Source organism: Cetorhinus maximus, chromosome 1 (genome assembly GCF_964194155.1).
Source record: "Cetorhinus maximus chromosome 1, sCetMax3.hap1.1, whole genome shotgun sequence".
In the NCBI taxonomy this organism is placed as follows: Eukaryota; Metazoa; Chordata; class Chondrichthyes; order Lamniformes; family Cetorhinidae; genus Cetorhinus; species Cetorhinus maximus.
In genome coordinates, this window is record NC_135879.1 from 85663679 (window position 1) to 85669678 (window position 6000).

Below are 6000 nucleotides of genomic sequence, written 5' to 3' on the forward strand. Positions count from 1 at the left end.
CTCTACAAATATCTACTCCCACTACCTTTTGACAATGTGTCTGGAGGGCTTCCTTCTGCCCTGCTGATACAGGACATTTCTCATCCTCCTGACCTCCTCCATCACAACAAACACTGGCAAAAGGTCTCCAGTGCAGCAACCACAAACCTTGGAGCACATTCTCTTCCCTATTATGCCATTCTTCACTCTTTTGCATGTCAAATTATTTTCAACCATGACTCCCAGTACCTGGTCCAGCCACAATTCTTCTCCCTTTCAGAGGTGCAGGCTAGCTTTAAGCACTGCACACTGGCTTTTGGGGGTTGTAGCCACTAACAATATTAGCCTCCTGCTGACGCATCCAGCCAATGAATAGTGCCGTTAACACTAGCTTGAAGCAGAAATTATTCAAATGATCAGGCAGCATGAAGTTGGTGTACTACAATCAATGGCATGGTTTGACTCACATCATGATCCATATGGTCATTTTGATGAGGAAAATTTTTTCACCTCAGAGGATCATGAGTCTGTGGAACTCTCTTCCCCAGAGAGCAGTAGAGGCAGGGTCATTAAAATTTTTAAGGCAGAGGTAGATAGATTCTTGATTAACAAGGGAGTCAAAAAGTATAGGGAAGTGGCAGAGGCCATAATCAGATCAGCCAAGATCTTACTGATGGCGATGCAGACTTGTGGGACCAAATGGCCTACTCCTGTTCCTAATTTGTTCACATGTATGTTTTCAGGGGCTATCCATTTTATTGCTAAGTGTGAAATCCATACAATTCTTCCAGGTTGAAAATTGTGTGCCATAAAAACAAACATCCTGAAAACAGGGGGATTGACATGGAGAAAATCTTTAAAATACACTGTCTAAAAGCAAACATACAAATCATATTGATTATGATAGTTTAATATTTGACTTTCAGTACAGCAGTTTGTGCAAATATTCTCTGTATTTACTACAGTTATACTCTACATCATTGGCGGGAGGTGGGGCGAGGCCTCAGCTTTCTCAAGCAAACTTCAAAAAAAATGACAATAGGAGAATGAAGACATTACAAGGCAAGTCTCTAAAACATGCATTTATCTAAATGCTCCATTGCCCTATATCAAATGCCAACGATAGCTGAATGTTACTTTCCCTTTGAAGTGACACCTCAGACCAGTTATCAAGTCCTGCCAGTGAATGAATTGCCACGTCAAACAACCCACAAATATAAAACTGATGTATTACTACGTCTTTACTCCAAAGGAATATTCAATTCATTAGAAAATGTTCAGTGTTGTAACATTTGCCAGAGTTTGTTGACTGAATGGTTGCAAAATAAAACACACTTTAAAATAAATTAATACACGATCAAAATGTAAAATCATGAAAGAGACGGCTGCTATTTACCCGGTATCCGGTTGCTTGCTGATGCTGAGTGCTGGCTGCTATCTAATAGCTGATGCCCGGTAGAGCCGGTCCCTTGTGTTTTTGCTGAGATTGCTCTCGGTGTTCCTCTGTATCCACGAGCTGAGGAAGTGCCACGTCAAGAGGTCGCCGCCGGCACTCGCACTCCCAATGCACGGCAAGCGATAGTCTGCGCACGCGCAGTTTCAGGGCACTCATAGGCACACGTCAGCGCCGAAGGACAATAGGAATCCCGGCAGCTAAAAGAAACAATAGGAAACCATGGAAACGCGGGATAGGCGAAGGAGAGAATAGAAGACTGGAGTGAGGGGAGACACGTAACGGGAGGGAAGACTGGGCAACATCCCACGACCTGTGGGCATCAAAGGGAAGACAAGTTTTAATTTAATTTAATACGTGTCCTTTTAGGTTTGGTTTAATTAGCAGTTAAATGCTGATGCCCCTTTAAAAAGGATACACAGTACCTGCCAACTCTTGAAAGTCACTGACTTATAGAAGAGGAGAATTTGAGAACCATGGAAACCAGAAGCAGATGGAAAGCAACCGTGGGGATTGAGGAAGGGAAACAATGGAAAAGCTGGGCAGTAGCAGGGGGCAGAAACTGGTCCCAGTGGCATCTGTTGTTTGGGTGCAAAATTCGCACTGGTGCACCAATTGCCAGTTGTAATCCCGTGCACCCAATCATTTCCAAGACACCTGCATAAAAGAGCTATAAGGCCACAGATCTGAATATTGAAGGATTCTCAACACCAATTTTAGGATCCCACTGCCAGAGTTGGCAGAAAATGCAAAGCTTCCAAGTTTGGATTGTCAGTTCTGATTGTTATATGCTTGGAGGTTTTGTCATGTGACAATTGACGTGTGATACTTGACATGTGACATTCAAAAACTCACAAGCACCAGTGGAATTTGCAAACTTAGTTCACTTTACCTAACAAAGTTGTCTCAGGCTGGCTGGACAGGAGATAAGGAGGTTTTCTCCATTGTAAATCGTGAAAAGTAATGATCATAGGCACAGGGAGTTTCTTTGTGACTGGTACCACAGGATAATTTTGGGAAACATTTTGAATCATTCTACATTTTACAGTGGATGAAATTAGGTTTTTGCATTCAGCCGGTATTGTTTTCTCTCCTTAACTATCAAGTAATTTGAGGATAAAAACAAAAAACTACTGCGGATGCTGGAAATCCAAAACAAAAACAGAATTACCTGGAAAAACTCAGCAGGTCTGGCAGCATCGGCGGAGAATAAAAGAGTTGACATTTCGAGTCCTCATGACCCTTCAGCAGAACTAATTTGAGGATATTAGTTTGCATCACTACACAGACAAAGATGAACTCATTTTATATCTATTAATTCCTTCAACAATATGTATATGACTTTAAAAAATAGTATTTCTCTCCAAGTGAAGATAGAGTACAGATTGGTGTTTTAATTGAGAATGCCTGTAATATCTTCAAGTTTTAACAAAAAGTTAAAAAGGGTACAAGGGATAGGCCAGAAAATTATAGGCCAGTCAGTCTGACTTCAGTGGTGGGCAAATTATGGGAAACAATCCTGAGAGGCAGGATAAACTGTCACTTAGAAAGGCACAGATTGATCAGGGATAGTCAGCATGGTTTTGTTAGGGGAAGATTGTGTCTTAAGTTAGTCTTACTAACTTAATAGAATTTTTTGAGGAAGTAACAAGGAGGATTGATGACGATAGTGCAATAGATGTTGTTTACATGGATTTCAATAAGGTATTTGACAAGGTCCCACATGACAGACTGGTCAGGAAAGTGAGATCTCATGGGATACAGGGGAAGATGGCAGGTTGGATCCAAAATTGGCTCAGTGACAAGAAACTAAGGGTAATGGTCGATGGAGGTTTTTGCGAATGGAAAATAGTTTCCAGTGGTGTTCCCCAGAGCTCAGTGTAAGGGCCCTTGCTTTTTATTGTATATATTAATGATTTAGACTTAAATGCAGGAGGCATGATTGGGAAATCTGCAGATGACACAAAAATTTACCATGTAGTTGATAATGAAGAGGGTAGCTGTCGACTCCAGAATGACATCAATGGTTTGGTTAAGTGGATGGAGAAGCAGCAAATGGAATTCAATCTGGAAAAGTGTGAGGTAATGCATTTCGGGATGGCAGACAGAGCAAGGGAATACTCAATAAGTGAGAAGTTATTGAGAGAGGTTAAGGAAGTGAGAGACCTTGGAGTGCATGCCCACAGGTTCCTGAAGGTGACAGGACAGGTTAATAAGGTGTTAAAGAAAACATATGGAATGCTTTCCTTTATTGGGTGAGGCATTGAATACAAAAGCAGCGATGTAATGCTGGAACTGTATAAATCGCTGGTTAGGCCACAGCTGGAATTTTGTGTATAGTTCTGGTCATCACATTACAGGAAGGACATAATTGCTCTGGAGAGAGTGCAGAGGAGATTTACAAGAATATTGCCAGGGCTAGAAAATTGCAGCTATGAGGAGAGATTGGATAGGCTAGGGTTGTTTTCCTTAGAACAGAGGAGGCTAAGAGTGACCTAATTGAGGTGTACAAAATTACGAGGGGCCTAGAGAGGGTACACAGTAAAGACTTGTTTCCCTGAACTGAAGGGTCAATTACCAAAGGGCATAGATTTAAGGTGATTGGTAGAAGGACTAGAGGGGACATGAGAAAAAACCTTTTCATCCAGAGGGTGGTGGGCATCTGGAATTCACTGTCTAAGCTGGTGGTTGAGACTGAAATGCTCAACTCATTTAAAAGCCAACTGGGCCTGCATCTGAAGTGCTGTAATCTGTAAGGCTATGGACCAGGTGTTGGAAAGTGGGATTAAAATGAGCAGCTAGTTTCTTTTTTCTCTTTTTGGCCAGTGCAGATACGATGGGCTGAATGGCCTCTTTCTGCACCATAACCTTTCTATGGTTCTATGCTTTTACATACTTGAAATATTAATTTGTTTGTCCTCTGTACAATTGCTGTCTAATCTGATGCCATTGTTTTTCACCTCCTGAGTGGGAACAGACCTCATTAACCTGCTGCTTGCTAATTTCTGACCAAAACAGGCAGGAAATTGGTGGGAAATGACTGCCAAGTATAGCTGAATTTAATGGCACAAACACTCAGGAGAGGGATCCCAGTCTGGAGAGCATTAGCCCAAGATAGTGTAAGCCCTCGATTTCTCTATTTGGGCCTTGTTAAAATGGCAGGTCAGGCCACAACTCTGTAATCAAAGCACAGTCTGCATATTAAAGAGAATCTTGGACTGGGTGTCCCGGTCACTATTGGGACAGAATCGGAATGGGTAAACACCTTACTCTATTTTAACTGACCTCTCAATGTCCACATACCCACAGAATGCAACCCTAATACATTTACAAAATCAAAATACTATGGGTGCTGGAAATCTGAAAGAAAAACAGAAATGCTGGAAATACTTAGCAGGTCTGGCAGCATCTGTCGAGAGAGAAATAGAGTTAGACATTCAGATCTGTGACCTTTCATTTGAATTCTAATAGAGCCATACAGTCACAGGCCAGAATTTTCCAGCTCCGTCATGGCGGGACTCACAGCAGGAGATTCGCAGGCCCATCCAATAGTCCATTAACTTTCGGCGGGACCAGATGATCCCAACGGTGGACAGGGCTGGAAAATCCCATCCTTAGAGTCATTTACAGCACAGGAAGAGGCCATTTGGCCCACCAAATCCACACCAGCTCCACGTAGAACAATCCAGTCAGTCCCACAAAAGATCATGGATCTGAAATCTAAAACCTAATATATTTACAGCATTTTCCTTTTTAATTTCAGATGTCCAGCACCCACAGTCTGGGATGAAGAGACTGAGTGTATTGTAGCCAGATTTGCTGACAATACAAAGATAGGGAGGAAAGCAAGTTCTGAGGATGATACAAAGAGTCTGCAAAGGGATATAGATAGGTTAAGTGAGTGGGCAGAAATTTGGCAGATGGAATATAGTGTGGGAAAATGTGAGGTTGTCTACTTTGGAAGGAAGAATAGAAAAGCGGAATATTGTTTAAAGTAAGAGAGACGAGAATGCTGCAGGAAAGAAGGATCAAGGTGTCCTTGTATATGAATCACAAAAAGTTAGCATGCAGGTACAGCAAGTAATTCAGAAGGCAAGTGGAATGTTGGTCTTTATTTCAAGGGGGATGGAATATAAAGTAGGGAAGTCTTGCTACAACTGTAAAGGATGTTGGTGAGACCACCCCTAGAGTACTGTGTACACTTTTGGTCTCTTTACTAAAGGAGGAATATACTTGCATTGGAAGCAGTTCAGAGAATGTTCCCTAGGCTGATTTCTGGGTTGAAGGGATTGCTTTATGAGGGAAGGTTGAGCAGTTTGGGCTTATACTCATTGGAGTTTGGAAGAATGAAAGGTAATATTATTGAAATATATGAGATTCTGAAGATGGTTGACCAGGGTCCGGGAGAGGATGGTGCAGAATGGAGTTCTTGTTGTCCTTCAGATCTGGTGAACAGCTTTAAAAGAAAATGGGAACTGTCAGACTGATGGTGTTCATGGGTGGGGTGGAAATTAGGGTTTGGTGTTGGGGAGGTTGGGCAGTTGTGGTGGTGAGGGGAGCTTGGGGTT

At 42.1% G+C, this 6000-nt stretch overlaps 1 protein-coding gene across 1 annotated transcript in view; it reads right to left on the reverse strand.

Annotated features, from left to right (window-relative positions):
* sec24d (SEC24 homolog D, COPII coat complex component) overlaps nt 1-1535 on the reverse strand; it is a 244257-nt gene extending 242722 nt beyond the window's left edge. The window contains exon 1 of the mRNA XM_078543241.1: nt 1376-1535. The gene's annotated coding sequence lies outside the window, so the exon portion shown is untranslated. The remainder of the gene's footprint in view (nt 1-1375) is intronic.
* Nucleotides 1536-6000: the final 4465 nt, after the last annotated feature.